This window comes from Pseudophryne corroboree, unplaced genomic scaffold (genome assembly GCF_028390025.1).
Source record: "Pseudophryne corroboree isolate aPseCor3 unplaced genomic scaffold, aPseCor3.hap2 scaffold_829, whole genome shotgun sequence".
Lineage (NCBI taxonomy): Eukaryota > Metazoa > Chordata > Amphibia > Anura > Myobatrachidae > Pseudophryne > Pseudophryne corroboree.
Genome location: NW_026970408.1, coordinates 26,074 through 43,573, shown reverse-complemented (window position 1 = coordinate 43,573; position 17,500 = coordinate 26,074). Strand labels below are relative to the sequence as shown.

General features: G+C 46.1%; 6 non-coding genes across 6 annotated transcripts; all 6 read right to left on the bottom strand.

Moving 5' to 3' along the window:
• Positions 1–9,292: 9,292 nt before the first annotated feature.
• On the bottom strand, positions 9,293–9,456 carry LOC135042571 (U1 spliceosomal RNA). The gene has a single exon (XR_010235674.1). It is a non-coding gene; the product is annotated as a U1 spliceosomal RNA (small nuclear RNA).
• Positions 9,457–10,111: 655 nt separating this feature from the next.
• On the bottom strand, positions 10,112–10,274 carry LOC135042455 (U1 spliceosomal RNA). The gene has a single exon (XR_010235576.1). It is a non-coding gene; the product is annotated as a U1 spliceosomal RNA (small nuclear RNA).
• A 152-nt stretch (positions 10,275–10,426) lies between these two features.
• LOC135042432 (U1 spliceosomal RNA) lies at positions 10,427–10,590 on the bottom strand. Its single transcript, XR_010235554.1, has one exon. It is a non-coding gene; the product is annotated as a U1 spliceosomal RNA (small nuclear RNA).
• A 674-nt stretch (positions 10,591–11,264) lies between these two features.
• Positions 11,265–11,427, bottom strand: LOC135042478 (U1 spliceosomal RNA). The gene has a single exon (XR_010235592.1). It is a non-coding gene; the product is annotated as a U1 spliceosomal RNA (small nuclear RNA).
• Positions 11,428–11,579: 152 nt separating this feature from the next.
• On the bottom strand, positions 11,580–11,743 carry LOC135042586 (U1 spliceosomal RNA). Its single transcript, XR_010235688.1, has one exon. It is a non-coding gene; the product is annotated as a U1 spliceosomal RNA (small nuclear RNA).
• A 1,381-nt stretch (positions 11,744–13,124) lies between these two features.
• Positions 13,125–13,198, bottom strand: TRNAN-AUU (transfer RNA asparagine (anticodon AUU)). Its single transcript has one exon. It is a non-coding gene; the product is annotated as a tRNA-Asn (tRNA).
• Between the last annotated feature and the right edge of the window lie 4,302 nt (positions 13,199–17,500).

Here is a 17,500-nt window from a genome sequence, read left to right as displayed (position 1 = left end):
CCCCCAGGAATGCTTGTACTAGTTGTTGCATATGGTTTGATATTTGATGGTGCTTCAGTATTAGGCAGCCTTCTGCCCTCCCATGTTCATCTGAAAAGATGTGGTCTCCCTGCAGTTGTTGTCCCCAGACGAGAGTTCCCTTGTGCTTCCTCAGTTGAATCTCCTTAACTTGACGGGGGAGGGGCCGAGCAGCCACCCTCCCCAGCCCTATCCCAACTCATACTTATTTTGCATATGAGATCTCTTGATCATGAAGATTGTTCTCACAGGGTGAAGTTCATCCATTATATTTTAAAATAGGAAGGTACAAATTACATATTTGAATTGCATCTATGTGCTGGATTCAAATGTCCCCCCCCCCCCTTCCTTTCTCAATTGTGCCCATCAGCAGCTATTCTAAGGTTGCTGCCAATGGGTGTGACACATTAATTTCTTCTGTGGGGTACACAGGACTCCACAAGGATTCACATTGGGGTGTAGAGTAGGATCTTGATCTGAGGCACCAACCGGCTCAAAGCTTTTGACTGTTCCCAAGATGCTCAGTGCATCCTCCTCTATAACTCCGCTTCCATGAACAGGGAGCTCAGTTTGTAGTTGGTGCCTTCAGTAGCAGGCCACTTAACAGGGGCCTGCCTCAGGCAGCCTATTCTTAGCTATTCATTTTGACAAGAAAAGAAGAACTTGTTTTATGAGAATCTACAAGGGCTGCAGCAGGCTAGGTCTAATAGACATCTTTACTGCAGCTTCATCACTCCCAGCGGCGCTGTATACTCCCGTGCCCTGGTTGCTGGGTCACTGCAGCGGAGGCTCCGGTTTCTTCCTAAGGTCAGTCACACACACACCGCCCTTCCGGATCACGAGGCCGCTGATGAAGGGGAGCGTGGCCGTAGGGGGTGGACCGTGTGCGCACTGGCGTGGACACTGATTACTGGGCAGCCGCTCCACTAGCCACCAGGTACAGTTAAGGAGCACAGGTCTGGGGGTTTTTCTCCTATATTAAACCAATTTTGTACTGCCCGCAGCGCATTGTGATAGGTAATAGGGCCTGATTCAGGTTGGATTGCAATCACAATAAGTGATCCAACTGCAAAAATTGCTAAGAGCATACGCATGTGCCTGCATTTTCTGCGGCACCCCGCAGAGAATGCGATCGCCTCTGCCTGTCAATCGGGGCAGGGGGGGAGAGGGGGGTCAGCAACACTCCATTTCCAAGTCAGGGATGGAGCGGTGCGGGGGCAAGGCTTCAAAATGGGGTCTGCAATGGAGGAGACACAGGGGGCGTGGTCACAGCGGCTGTATGACATCACATTCAGCCGCTGTGATCACAAAAATGGTGGCGGCTTCCTGCGCGCACATACAGTCTGCACCAGCAGGAGGCTACACCATTTTTTATGATCACGCTGAACTGCAGTGCGACTGCAATTACAGCATGGTCAAGAAGGGAGGCGTCATGCTGGGTGGCCATAAGAGATGAGCGGGTTCGGTTCCTCGGAATCCGAACCCGCCCGAACTTCACCCTTTTTTGCACGGGTCCGAGCAGACTCGGATCCTCCCGCCTTGCTCGGTTAACCCGAGCGCGCCCGAACGTCATCATCCCGCTGTCGGATTCTCACGAGACTTGGATTCTATATAAGGAGCCGTGCGTCGCCGCCATTTTCACACGTGCATTGAGATTGATAGGGAGAGGACGTGGCTGGCGTCCTCTCCGTTTAGATTAGAAGATAGAGACGAGTGACATTTGATTTACTACTAATTTGGGGAGCAGTTGAACTTGTCAGGAGTACTCAGTAGTGCAGAGTTTTGCTGATAGTGACCACCAGTTTTATTATTTATAATCCGTTCTCTGCCTGAAAAAAAACGATACACATACCATATCTGTGCTCAGCCTCAGTGTGCTGCATGATATATCATCTATGTATATCTGACTGTGCTGAGTGCTCACTGCTCACACAGCTTAATTGTGGGGGAGACTGGGGAGCAGTTATAGCAGGAGTACAGTGCACACTTTTGCTGCCAGTGTGACCACCAGTATATTGTCTGCCTGAAAAAGTTAAACACTCCTGTGGTGTTTTTTTTTTATTCTATAAACGCATTCTGCTGACAGTGTCCAGCAGGTCCGTCATACATATATTATATAAATATTTATCTGCAGTAGTGTTATATTTTTTTTTTCATCTTTATCATCTCTATATTAGCAGACGCAGTACGGTAGTCCACGGCTGTGGCTATCTCTGTGTCGTCAGTGCTCGTCCATAATTGTATACCTACCTACCTGTGGTGGTTTTTTTTTTTCTATCTTCTTCATACTAGTAGTTTAGGAGTCTACTGACAGTGTCCACCAGGTCCATCATTATATTATATACCTACAGTAGTAATATATTTATTATATTATCTATACTAGCAGACGCAGTACGGTAGTCCACGGCTGTGGCTATCTCTGTGTCGTCAGTGCTCGTCCATAATTGTATACCTACCTACCTGTGGTGGGGTTTTTTTTTTATCTTCTTCATACTAGTAGTTTAGCAGTCTGCTGACAGTGTCCACCAGGTCCGTCATTATATTATATACCTACAGTAGTAATATATTTATTATATTATCTATACTAGCAGACGCAGTACGGTAGTCCACGGCTGTACCTACCTCTGTGTCGTCAGTGCTCGTCCATAATTGTATACCTACCTGTGGTGGGGTTTTTTTTTCTATCTTCTTCATACTAGTAGTTTAGGAGTCTGCTGACAGTGTCCACCAGGTCCGTCATTATATTATATACCTACAGTAGTAATATATTTAGTATATTATCTATACTAGCAGACGCAGTACGGTAGTGCACGGCTGTACCTACCTCTGTGTCGTCACTCGTCCATAATTGTATACCTAACTGTGGTGGGTTTTTTTTTCTATCTTCTTCATACTAGTAGTTTAGCAGTCTGCTGACAGTGTCCACCAGGTCCATCATTATATTATATATACCTACAGTAGTTATATATATTTTTTTTTATATCATTAATTATCATCTCTATACTAGCAGACGCAGTACGGTAGGCCACGGCTGTGGCTATCTCTGTGTCGTCAGTGCTCGTCCATAATTGTATACCTACCTACCTGTGGTGCAAGTTTTTTTCTATCTTCTTCATACTAGTAGTTTAGCAGTCTGCTGACAGTGTCCACCAGGTCCGTCATTATATTATATATACCTACAGTAGTTATATATATATTTTTTTATATCATTAATTATCATCTCTATACTAGCAGACGCAGTACGGTAGTCCACGGCTGTAGCTACCTCTGTGTCGTCAGTCACTCGTCATCCATAAGTATACTAGTATCCATCCATCTCCATTGTTTACCTGAGGTGCCTTTTAGTTGTGCCTATTAAAATATGGAGAACAAAAATGTTGAGGTTCCAAAAATAGGGAAAGATCAAGATCCACTTCCACCTCGTGCTGAAGCTGCTGCCACTAGTCATGGCCGAGACGATGAAATTCCATCAACGTCGTCTGCCAAGGCCGATGCCCAATGTCATAGTACAGAGCATGTAAAATCCAAAACACAAAAGATCAGTAAAAAAAGGACTCAAAAATCTAAATAAAAATCGTCGGAGGAGAAGCGTAAACTTGCCAATATGCCATTTACCACACGGAGTGGCAAGGAACGGCTGAGGCCCTGGCCTATGTTCATGGCTAGTGGTTCAGCTTCACATGAGGATGGAAGCACTCAGCCTCTCGCTAGAAAAATGAAAAGACTTAAGCTGGCAAAAGCACAGCAAAGAACTGTGCGTTCTTCAAAATCACAAATCCACAAGGAGAGTCCAATTGTGTCGGTTGCGATGCCTGACCTTCCCAACACTGGACGTGAAGAGCATGCACCTTCCACCATTTGCACGCCCCCTGCAAGTGCTGGAAGGAGCACCCGCAGTCCAGTTCCTGATAGTCAGATTGAAGATGTCAGTGTTGAAGTACACCAGGATGAGGAGGATATGGGTGTTGCTGGCGCTGGGGAGGAAATTGACAAGGAGGATTCTGATGGTGAGGTGGTTTGTTTAAGTCAGGCACCCGGCGAGACACCTGTTGTCCGTGGGAGGAATATGGCCATTGACATGCCTGGTGAAAATACCAAAAAAATCAGCTCTTCGGTGTGGAAGTATTTCAACAGAAATGCGGACAACAGGTGTCAAGCCGTGTGTTGCCTTTGTCAAGCTGTAATAAGTAGGGGTAAGGACGTTAACCACCTCGGAACATCCTCCCTTATACGTCACCTGCAGCGCATTCATCATAAGTCAGTGACAAGTTCAAAAACTTTGGGCGACAGCGGAAGCAGTCCACTGACCAGTAAATCCCTTCCTCTTGTAACCAAGCTCACGCAAACCACCCCACCAACTCCCTCAGTGTCAATTTCCTCCTTCCCCAGGAATGCCAATAGTCCTGCAGGCCATGTCACTGGCAATTCTGACGAGTTCTCTCCTGCCTGGGATTCCTCCGATGCATCCTTGAGTGTAACGCCTACTGCTGCTGGCGCTGCTGTTGTTGCTGCTGGGAGTCGATGGTCATCCCAGAGGGGAAGTCGTAAGACCACTTTTACTACTTCCACCAAGCAATTGACTGTCCAACAGTCCTTTGCAAGGAAGATGAAATATCACAGCAGTCATCCTGCTGCAAAGCGGATAACTGAGGCCTTGGCATCCTGGGCAGTGAGAAACGTGGTTCCGGTATCCATCATTACTTCAGAGCCAACTATAGACTTGATTGAGGTACTGTGTCCCCGGTACCAAATACCATCTAGGTTCCATTTCTCTAGGCAGGCGATACCGAAAATGTACACAGACCTCAGAAAAAGACTCACCAGTGTCCTAAAAAATGCAGTTGTACCCAATGTCCACTTAACCACGGACATGTGGACAAGTGGAGCAGGGCAGACTCAGGACTATATGACTGTGACAGCCCACTGGGTAGATGTATTGACTCCCGCCGCAAGAACAGCAGCGGCGGCACCAGTAGCAGCATCTCGCAAACGCCAACTCTTTCCTAGGCAGGCTACGCTTTGTATCACCGCTTTCCAGAATACGCACACAGCTGAAAACCTCTTACGGCAACTAAGGAAGATCATCACAGAATGGCTTACCCCAATTGGACTCTCCTGTGGATTTGTGGCATCGGACAACGCCAGCAATATTGTGCGTGCATTATATCTGGGCAAATTCCAGCACGTCCCATGTTTTGCACATACCTTGAATTTGGTGGTGCAGAATTATTTAAAAAACGACAGGGGCGTGCAAGAGATGCTGTCGGTGGCCACAAGAATTGCGGGACACTTTCGGCGTACAGGCACCACGTACAGAAGACTGGAGCAACACCAAAAACGCCTGAACCTGCCCTGCCATCATCTGAAGCAAGAAGTGGTAACGAGGTGGAATTCAACCCTCTATATGCTTCAGAGGATGGAGGAGCAGCAAAAGGCCATTCAAGCCTATACATCTGACCACGATATAGGAGGTGGAATGCACCTGTCTCAAGCGCAGTGGAGAATGATTTCAACGTTGTGCAAGGTTCTGCAACCTTTTGAACTTGCCACACGTGAAGTCAGTTCAGACACTGCCAGCCTGAGTCAGGTCATTCCCGTCATCAGGCTTTTGCAGAAGAAGCTGGAGACATTGAAGGAGGAGCTAAGACAGAGCGATTCCGCTAGGCATGTGGGACTTGTGGATGGAGCCCTTCATTCGCTTAACCAGGATTCACGGGTGGTCAATCTGTTGAAATCAGAGCACTACATTTTGGCCACCGTGCTCGATCCTAGATTTAAAACCTACGTTGTATCTCTCTTTCCGGCAGACACAAGTCTGCAGGGGTTCAAAGACCTGCTGGTGAGAAAATTATCAAGTCAAGCGGAACTTGATCGGTCAACAGCTCCTCCTTCACATTCTCCCGCAATTGGGGGTGCGAGGAAAAGGCTCAGAATTCCGAGCCCACCCGCTGGCGGTGATGCAGGGCAGTCTGGAGCGACTGCTGATGCTGACATCTGGTCCGGACTGAAGGACCTGCCAACGATTACGGACATGTCGTCTACTGTCACTGCATATGATTCTCTCACCATTGAAAGAATGGTGGAGGATTATATGAGTGACCGCATCCAAGTAGGCATGTCAGACAGTCCGTACGTATACTGGCAGGAAAAAGAGGCAATTTGGAGGCCCTTGCACAAACTGGCTTTATTCTACCTAAGTTGCCCTCCCACAAGTGTGTACTCCGAAAGAGTGTTTAGTGCCGCCGCTCACCTTGTCAGCAATCGGCGTACGAGGTTACTTCCAGAAAATGTGGAGAAGATGATGTTCATTAAAATGAATTATAATCAATTTCTCCGTGGAGACATTGACCAGCAGCAATTGCCTCCACAAAGTACACAGGAAGCTGAGATGGTGGATTCCAGTGGGGACGAATTGATAATCTGTGAGGAGGGGGATGTACACGGTGATGAATCGGAGGATGATGATGAGGTGGACATCTTGCCTCTATAGAGCCAGTTTGTGCAAGGAGAGATTAATTGCTTCTTTTTTGGTGGGGGTCCAAACCAACCCGTCATTTCAGTCACAGTCGTGTGGCAGACCCTGTCACTGAAATGATGGGTTGGTTAAAGTGTGCATGTCCTGTTTATACAACATAAGGGTGGGTGGGAGGGCCCAAGGCAATTCCACCTTGCACCTCTTTTTTCTTTTATTTTTCTTTGCGTCATGTGCTGTTTGGGGAGTGTTTTTTGGAAGGGCCATCCTGCGTGACACTGCAGTGCCACTCCTAGATGGGCCAGGTGTTTGTGTCGGCCACTTGGGTCGCTGAGCTTAGTCACACAGCTACCTCATTGCGCCTCTTTTTTTCTTTGCGTCATGTGCTGTTTGGGGAGTGTTTTTTGGAAGGGCCATCCTGCGTGACACTGCAGTGACACTCCTAGATGGGCCAGGTGTTTGTGTCGTCCACTTGGGTCGCTGAGCTTAGTCACACAGCTACCTCATTGCGCCTCTTTTTTTCTTTGCGTCATGTGCTGTTTGGGGAGTGTTTTTTGGAAGGGCCATCCTGCATGACACTGCAGTGCCACTCCTAGATGGGCCAGGTGTTTGTGTCGGCCACTTGGGTCGCTGAGCTTAGTCACACAGCTACCTCATTGCGCCTCTTTTTTTCTTTGCGTCATGTGCTGTTTGGGGAGTGTTTTTGGAAGGGCCATCCTGCGTGACACTGCAGTGCCACTCCTAGATGGGCCAGGTGTTTGTGTCGGCCACTTGGGTCGCTGAGCTTAGTCACACAGCTACCTCATTGCACCTCTTTTTTTCTTTGCGTCATGTGCTGTTTGGGGAGTGTTTTTTGGAAGGGCCATCCTGCGTGACACTGCAGTGCCACTCCTAGATGGGCCAGGTGTTTGTGTCGGCCACTTGGGTCGCTGAGCTTAGTCACACAGCTACCTCATTGCGCCTCTTTTTTTCTTTGCGTCATGTGCTGTTTGGGGAGTGTTTTTTGGAAGGGCCATCATGCGTGACACTGCAGTGCCACTCCTAGATGGGCCAGGTGTTTGTGTCGGCCACTTGGGTCACTGAGCTTAGTCATCCAGCGACCTCGGTGCAAATTTTAGGACTAAAAATAATATTGTGAGGTGTGAGGTGTTAAGAATAGACTGAAAATGAGTGGAAATTATGGTTATTGAGGTTAATAATACTTTGGGATCAAAATGACTCCCAAATTCTATGATTTAAGCTGTTTTTTAGGGTTTTTTGAAAAAAACACCCGAATCCAAAACACACCCGAATCCGACAAAAAAAATTCGGTGAGGTTTAGCCAAAACGCGTTCGAACCCAAAACACGGCCGCGGAACCGAACCCAAAACCAAAACACAAAACCCGAAAAATTTCCGGTGCACATCTCTAGTGGCCATGCCATGTCACTGTGCAGGAGCCAGCACCGCTCACACACTAGTCTCCGGTGCAGCCCCCAACCCCCGGGACACCCGGAGCAACAAAATGTAGATTCAGGCCACCAGGCCACGCCCCTACCTATGAAACCATGCCTCCTTTTTACCATTGCGCTGCTTATCTGCGCGCACTGCATTACAATCTCCCTCGCCACCTCTCTGGGTGTCACCAGTGATAGTGACACCTCTGCCATGCTTGTAGCAGCTGGTCCTAAGATCTACGCCTCAAGCCCTGAGTGTTTGCCCTTGTGACTTGTTGATCATCATAGCAAAGCAGATGCTTACAGAAAACTGCAGGGGCTTAGATTGAAAATAAAAAAAATTGATGGGTATAAGGTAGAGAGGAGCGGGTTCGGTTCTCCGAGAACCGAATTCCCCACGAACTCCACGTGGTTTACACTGGTACGAGGTAGGCTCGGTTGTTCCCGCCTGACTCGGAAAACCTGAACAAGGGAAAATGTCATCATCCCGCTGTCGGATTCTCGCGAGATTCGGATTCCATATAAAGAGCTGCGCGTTGCCGCCATTTTTACTCGTGCATTGAAGAGAGAGCGGAGAGGACGTGGCTATGTTCTCTCAGTGGAAATCTCAATATCAGTGCTCAGTATCAGTGGATACTTATTGCTGCTCAGTAATACTAGTAGTGTGTCTCTCCTGCTCAGTGTCAGTTCTCAGTAGTATCCTCATCAGTGCTCAGTATCACTGCTCATTGTCTTGTGCTGCATTGTTGTGCTCAGCATACTACAGTACATTACTAATAGTCCAGTGCTGCATCTTGCTGCTCAGTGTCAGTTCTAGTATCCTCATCAGTGCTCACTATCACTGCTCATTGCATTGTGGTGTTCTGTATACTACAGTAACATAGTAATATAGTAACATATAGTAACATAGTTTTTGAGGTTGAATAGAGGCAAATTGCCCATCGTGTTCAACCTGTTTTAAGTTGTGATGATTCTACATACTTGCTGAATAATGTTTTATGACTAGTTAGCTACTACAACTCATGTTACCCCCGGATTAACCATGTTGATATTTTAAGTATTATAACCTTGGATAGCTTTTTCATTCAGAAATGTATCCATTCCTTTTTTAAATCCAATTACAGAGTCCGCCATTACCACCTTCCCTGGCAGGGAATTCCACATCCTGATTGCCCTAACAGTGAAGATCATAGTATCTCACCTGGCAGGTAAGTAGGAGTTGGGCCAGAGCTGTGGAGGATTGCTGCTCGGGCACCCCCTGTCAAGTGAAGGAGATCCAACTGAGGCAGCACAAGGGAACTCTCGAAAGAAGAACAAGGCTAGAGGAAGATCTGAGACAAAGAAATCTGACTTTTACCAGAGCTGACCAGAGGAAAGCACAAACACAGTCCCCCACTACCACAAATAATGCAGTCGAGTTTCCCACATTTGGGGAAATCACAGGGGTCAGCATACCCAGAATGCAATGAATGAACCTCACCCTGGGAGAACAATCTTCATGACCATGGTATCGCCTATGCAAAATAAGTATGATTTGGGATAGGGCTGGGGAGGGCCGCTGCTCAGGCACATCTCTGTCAAGTAAAGGAGATTCAACTGAGGCAGCACAAGGGAACTCTCATCTGGGGACAACAACTGCAGGGAGAACACATATTTTCAGATGAACATGGGAGGGCAGAAGGCTGCCTAATACTGAAGCACCCCCAAACAACAAACCAAATGCAACAACTAGTACAAGCATTCCTGGGGGAAGTTCTGCAGAAGACGGATTTGCATACGGTGATGTCATCCAAGCAGTGGGCCAAAGTTGTCTGGAACCCTCATCTGCATATGAAAAGAGAAAAGGGGTATGCAGGGCATGGCGGCCTTTTGCGGCGCTTGGATGACCCTTAGTTCGCATTAAACACCCCCACCCTCCTTCGGTGTGGGGCTCATGTTGACAATGCCCCAGCCCCTGAAGCATTCAAGCTGATTTCTTACAGCAGCTTGGCACTGTAACAGCTCCAGAGCTGCTCTGTAAGGCAAGTAAAAGGGTGTGTAGTTTGCATTGTGCATTGGAAGGCACAAAGTAAGCAGACAGGAGGAGAAGTCAGGATAGTGCACAAGGGTATAAAAGGGAGGGGCTCAAGAAAAAAGAAGTGGAAACAGACAGCAAACTAGGCTGGAGAGAGACCTGAGACAAAGAGATCTGAATTATACGAGAGCCGACCAGGGGAAACACAAATTATGCAGTCAAGTTTCCCACATTTGGGGAAATCGCAGGGGCAGCACACCCAGAGTGCAATGGGTGAGCCTTGCCCTGGGAGAAGCACCTTCATGATCATAGTATCTCACCTGGCAGGTAAGTAGGAGTTGGGCTTGAGCTGGGGAGGGTCGCTGCTCGGGCACCCCCCTGTCAAGTGAAGGAGATCCAACTGAGGCAGCACAAGGGAACTCTCGAAAGAAGAACAAGGCTAGAGGAAGATCTGAAACAAAGAAATCTGACTTTTACCAGAGCTGACCAGAGGAAAACACAAACACAGTCCCCCACTACCACAAATAATGCAGTCGAGTTACCCACATTTGGGGAAATCACAGGGGTCAGCATACCCAGAATGCAATGAATGAACCTCACCCTGGGAGAATAATCTTCATGACCATGGTATCTCCTATGCAAAATAAGTATGATTTGGGATAGGGCTGGGGAGGGCCGCTGCTCAGGCACATCTCTGTCAAGTAAAGGAGATTCAACTGAGGCAGCACAAGGGAACTCTCATCTGGGGACAACAACTGCAGGGAGAACACATATTTTCAGATGAACATGGGAGGGCAGAAGGCTGCCTAATACTGAAGCACCCCCAAACAACAAACCAAATGCAACAACTAGTGCAAGCATTCCTGGGGGAAGGCCTGCCGCAGATGGATTTGCATATGGTGATGTCATCCAAGCAGTGGGTCAAAGTTGGCTACAACCTTCGTCTGCATATGAAAAGAGAAAAGGGGCGTGCAGGGCATGGCGGCCTTTTGCGGTGCTTGGATGACCCTTAGTTTGCATTAAACACCCCCACCCTCCTTCGGTGTGGGTCTCATGTTGGCCATGCCCCAGCCCCTGAAGCATTCAAGCTGATTTCTTGCAGCAGCATGGCACTGTAACAGCTCCAGAGCTGCTCTGTAAGGCAAGTAAAAGGGTGTGGGCCCTGCAGCACTACCTGTAGTTTGCATTGTGCATTGGAAGGCACAAAGTAAGCAGACAGGAGGAGAAGTCAGGATAGTGCACAAGGGTATAAAAGGGAGGGGCTCAAGAAAAAAGAAGTGGAAACAGACAGCAAACTAGGCTGTAGAGAGACCTGAGACAAAGAGATCTGAATTATACGAGAGCCGACCAGGGGAAACACAAATTCTGCAGTCAAGTTTCCCACATTTGGGGAAATCGCAGGGGCAGCACACCCAGAGTGCAATGGGTGAGCCTTGCCCTGGGAGAAGCACCTTCATGATCATAGTATCTCACCTGGCAGGTAAGTAGGAGTTGGGCTAGAGCTGTGGAGGGTCGCTGCTCGGGCACCCCCCTGTCAAGTGAAGGAGATCCAACTGAGGCAGCACAAGGGAACTCTCGAAAGAAGAACAAGGCTAGAGGAAGATCTGAGACAAAGAAATCTGACTTTTACCAGAGCTGACCAGAGGAAAACACAAACACAGTCCCCCACTACAACAAATAATGCAGTCGAGTTACCCACATTTGGGGAAATCACAGGGGTCAGCATACCCAGAATGCAATGAATGAACCTCACCCTGGGAGAACAATCTTCATGACCATGGTATCTCCTATGCAAAATAAGTATGATTTGGGATAGGGCTGGGGAGGGCCGCTGCTCAGGCACATCTCTGTCAAGTAAAGGAGATTCAACTGAGGCAGCACAAGGGAACTCTCATCTGGGGACAACAACTGCAGGGAGAACACATATTTTCAGATGAACATGGGAGGGAAGAAGGCTGCCTAATACTGAAGCACCCCCAAACAACAAACCAAATGCAACAACTAGTGCAAGCATTCCTGGGGGAAGGCCTGCAGCAGATGGATTTGCATATGGTGATGTCATCCAAGCAGTGGGTCAAAGTTGGCTTCAACCCTCGTCTGCATATGAAAAGAGAAAAGGAGCGTGCAGGGCATGGCGGCCTTTTGCGGCGCTTGGATGACCCCTAGTTCGCATTAAACACCTCCACCCTCCTTCGGTGTGGGGCTCATGTTGGCTATGCCCCAGCCCCTGAAGCATACAAGCTGATTTCTTGCAGCAGCTGGGCACTGTAACAGCTCTAGAGCTGCTCTGTACGGCAAGTAAAAGGGTGTGGGCCCTGCAGCACTACCTGTAGTTTGCATTGTGCATTGGAAGGCACAAAGTAAGCAGACGGGAGAAGTCAGGATAGTGCGCAAGGGCATAGAAGGGAGCAGCTCAAGAAAAGAGAAGTGGAAACAGACAGCAAACTAGGCTGGAGAGAGACCTGAGACAAAGAGATCTGAATTATACGAGAGCCGACCAGGGGAAACACAAATTATGCAGTCAAGTTTCCCACATTTGGGGAAATCTGTCACCAGAAGAGCAATGCAAAATGTACAAGTGATATATTAAAATCATCTTCCATCTTGAATTTCAATGATGCATTGGGACAACAATTTTGTGAGAAACATCTTCACCCATAAAGAAAGATTTTCTTAATTCCTTATCTGTGTGCTGATTAGATATTACCTTGTTTTCACATTAAACAGACTTCCACATGAGAAAGCAGCAAGGATGCAGTAACGTTTATGTTTCCTGGTGTCAACCTGTATTATTTCAGTAGACATTGAAATGAGGATGCATCTTGCTGCCTTTCCAATGTAGCAAGTTTAATTCAGTAATAGGTGAAAAAACATTCCTACAAAGGTGTTAATCAGAGACTTGGCTTTGTGGACACTTTTCAGAGAGCAAATTTGTTAGCATAAAAATAAAGTCAGAAAATGAAGAGCTGTTTAATCACTCAATTGGACTTTTCTGCCAGCATAATTTTTTTTTCTCTGCAACCCACTGCTAAATTGTGCTTCCTAGCTGTTTTTTATAAAATCACTTAATCAAATCTAACTCTGATTACATCAGAGAAGGCCAGGTACCCTACACCATAAGAGGGGGTTTGAAATTTTGACTTGTCTACTTAAAGATCACCAAAATCTGATCACAAGGTCAATTACATCCCTGGGTGGGATTGAACCACCAACCTTTTGGTTAATAGCCAAACATGCTAACCGATTGCACCACAGAGACACCTCGTAAAAGTCCATTCTGACAAAGGCTAATAAGCATTCATCTAGAACGTTTCCTAGAAAAACTTTAAAAAGTCAATAATCTGGAGAGTTTTTGTAAGAAACACATTGCTACTTTCCCATGATGAGTGAGTGCTTCAGGATCTCTTGCACTTACATGAGCAGCAGAGTACTGCAACGGAAGCATGCTGGGCCCATAACCCAGAGGTAGGCAGATTGAAACTATCTTCTGCTATATGCATTGTTTTTTGTTAATTAAAGTAATCCAAAACTGGGATTGATATTTTGGCTCTTTTATTTTTACTTAAAGTACAATAACTTTTACCATTTTAATTTGTTTTAATAGTATATTGACAGTATTGTTTTCTTTCAAAAATCCACTTAATTTTCTTTACCCTATTATTAAAATGGTAATTGACAAAAACAAACTACATTGTCACCAGAAGAGCAGTACAAAATGTACAAGTGATATATTAAAATCATCATTCCAGCTTGAATTTCAATGATGCTTTGGTGCAACAATTTTGTGAGAAACATCTTCACCCATAAAGAAAGATTTTCTTAATTCCTTACCTGTGTGCTGATTAGATATCACCTTGTTTTCACATTAAACAGACTTCCCCATGAGGAAGCAGCAAGGATGCAGTGACGTTTATGTTTCCTGGTGTCAACCTGTATTATTTCAGTAGACATTGAAATGAGGATGCATCTTGCTGCCTTTCCAATGAAGCAAGTTTAATTCAGTAATAGGTGAAAAACCATTCCTACAAAGGTGTTAATCAGAGACTTTACTTTGTGGACACTTTTCAGAGAGCAAATTTGTTAGCATAAACATAAAATCAGAAAATGAAGAGCTGTTTAATCACTCAATTGGACTTTTCTGCCAGCATAGTTTTTTTTCTCTGCAACCCACTGCTAAATTGTGCTTCCTAGCTGTTTTTTATAAAATCACTTAATCAAATCTAACTCTGATTACATCAGAGAAGGCCAGGTACCCTACACCATAAAAGGGAGTTTGACATTTTGACTTGTCTACTTAAAGATTACCAAAATCTAATCACAAGGTCAATTACATCCATGGGTGGGATTGAACCACCAACCTTTTGGTTAATAGCCAAACATGCTAACCGATTGCACCACAGAGACACCTCGTAAAAGTATATACTGACAAAGGCTAATAAGCATTCATCTAGAACGTTTCCTAGAAAAACTTTAAAAAGTCAATAATCTGGAGAGTTTTTGTAAGAAACACATTGGTACTTTCCCATGATGAGTGAGTGCTTCAGGATCTCTTGCACTTACATGAGCAGCAGAGTACTGCAACGGAAGCATGCTGGGCCCATAACCCAGAGGTAGGCAGATTGAAACTATCCTCTGCTATATGCATTGTTTTTTGTTAATTAAAGTAATCCAAAACTGGGATTGATATTTTGGCTCTTTTATTTTTACTTAAAGTACAATAACTTTTACCATTTTAATTTGTTTTAATAGTATATTGACAGTATTGTTTTCTTTCAAAAATCCACTTAATTTTCTTTACCCTATTATTAAAATGGTAATTGACAAAAACAAACTACATTGTCACCAGAAGAGCAGTACAAAATGTACAAGTGATATATTAAAATCATCTTTCCAGCTTGAATTTCAATGATGCTTTGGTGCAACAATTTTGTGAGAAACATCTTCACCCATACCCAAGACTTACTAGGCTGAATATGTATACACTAGAAAAGAGGTGCCTAAGAGGAGATATTATTAATATCTTCAAATATGTAAAGATACATAACAAAGAGTTATCAGAGGAATTATTTAATAAAAGAACACGTGGTCACTCGCTGCGACTGGAGGAAATTCAGAATGCAATGGAGGAAAGGGTTCTTCACTGTTAGGGCAATCAGGATGTGGAATTCCCTGCCAGGGAAGGTGGTAATGGCGGACTCTGTAATTGGATTTAAAAAAGGAATGGATACATTTCTGAATGAAAAAGCTATCCAAGGTTATAATACTTAAAATATCAACATGGTTAATCCGGGGGTAACATGAGTTATAGTAGTTAACTAGTCATAAAACATTATTCAGCAAGTATGTAGAATCATCACAACTTAAAACAGGTTGAACACGATGGGCAATTTGCCTCTATTCAACCTCAAAAACTATGTTACTATATGTTACTATATTACTGTAGTATACAGAACACCACAATGCAATGAGCAGTGATAGTGAGCACTGATGAGGATACTAGAACTGACACTGAGCAGCAAGATGCAGCACTGGACTATTAGTAATGTACTGTAGTATGCTGAGCACCACAATGCAGCACAAGACAATGAGCAGTGATACTGAGCACTGATGAGGATACTACTGAGAACTGACACTGAGCAGGAGAGACACACTACTAGTATTACTGAGCAGCAATAAGTAACCACTGATACTGAGCACTGATATTGAGATTTCCACTGAGAGAACATAGCCACGTCCTCTCCGCTCTCTCTTCAATGCACGAGTAAAAATGGCGGCAACGCGCAGCTCTATATATAATATCCGAATCTCGCGAGAATCCGACAGCGGGATGATGACATTTTCCCTTGTTCAGGTTTTCCGAGTCAGGCGGGAACAACCGAGCCTGCCTCAGACCAGTGTAAACCACGTGGAGTTCGTGGGGAATTCGGTTCTCGGAGAACCGAACCCGCTCCTCTCTACCTTATACCCATCAATTTTTTTTATTTTCAATCTAAGCCCCTGCAGTTTTCTGTAAGCATCTGCTTCGCTATGATGATCAACAAGTCACAAGGGCAAACACTCAGGGCTTGAGGCATAGATCTTTGGACCAGCTGCTACAAGCATGGCAGAGGTGTCACTATCACTGGTGACACCCAGAGAGGTAACGAGGGAGATTGTAATGCAGTGCGTGCAAATAAGCAGCGCAATGGTAAAAAGGAGGCATGATTTCATAGGTAGGGGCGTGGCCTGGTGGCCTGAATCTACATTTTGTTGCTCCGGGTGTCCCGGGGGTTGGGGGCTGCACCCGGGGACTAGTGTGTAAGCGGTGCTGGCTCCTGCACAGTGACAGGGCATGGCCACCCAGTATGACACCTCCCTTCTTGACCATGCTGTAATTGCAGTCGCACTGCAGTTCAGCGTGATCATAAACAATGGTGTAGCCTCCTGCTGGTGCAGACTGTATGTGCGCGCAGGAAGCCGCCACCATTTTTGTGATCACAGCGGCTGAATGTGATGTCATACAGCCGCTGTGACCACGCCCCCTGTGTCTCCTCCATTGCAGACCCCATTTTGAAGCCTTGCCCCCGCACTGCTCCATCCCTGACTTGGAAATGGAGTGTTGCTGACCCCACTCTCCCCCCCTGCCCCGATTGACAGGCAGAGGCGATCGCATGCAGGCACATGCGTATGCTCTTAGCAATTTTTGCAGTTGGATTGCTTATTGTGATTGCAATCCAACCTGAATCAGGCCCTATTACCTATCACATAGCGCTGCGGGCAGTACAAAATTGGGTTAATATAGGAGAAAAACCCCCAGACCTGTGCTCCTTAACTGTACCTGGTGGCTAGTGGAGCGGCTGCCCAGTAATCAGTGTCCACCCCAGTGCGCACACGGCCCACCCCCTACGGCCACGCTCCCCTTAATCAGCGGCCTCGTGATCCGGAAGGGCGGTGTGTGTGTGACTGACCTTAGGAAGAAACCGGAGCCTCCGCTGCAGTGACCCAGCAACCAGGGCACGGGAGTATACAGCGCCGCTGGGAGTGATGAAGCTGCAGTAAAGATGTCTATTAGACCTAGCCTGCTGCAGCCCTTGTAGATTCTCATAAAACAAGTTCTTCTTTTCTTGTCAAAATTAATAGCTAAGAATAGGCTGCCTGAGGCAGGCCCCTGTTAAGTGGCCTGCTACTGAAGGCACCAACTACAAACTGAGCTCCCTGTTCATGGAAGCGGGGTTATAGAGGAGGATGCGCTGAGCATCTTGGGAACAGTCAAAAGCTTTGAGCCGGTTGGTGCCTCAGATCAAGATCCTACTCTACACCCCAATGTGAATCCTTGTGGAGTCCAGTGTACCCCACAGAAGAAATTAATGTGTCACACCCATTGGCAGCAACCTTAGAATAGCTGCTGACGGGCACAATTGAGAAAGGAAGGGGGGGGGGCATTTGAATCCAGCACATAGATGCAATTCAAATATGTAATTTGTACCTTCCTATTTTAAAATATAATGGATGAACCTCACCCTGTGAGAACAATCTTCATGATCAAGAGATCTAATATGTAAAATAAGTATGAGTTGGGATA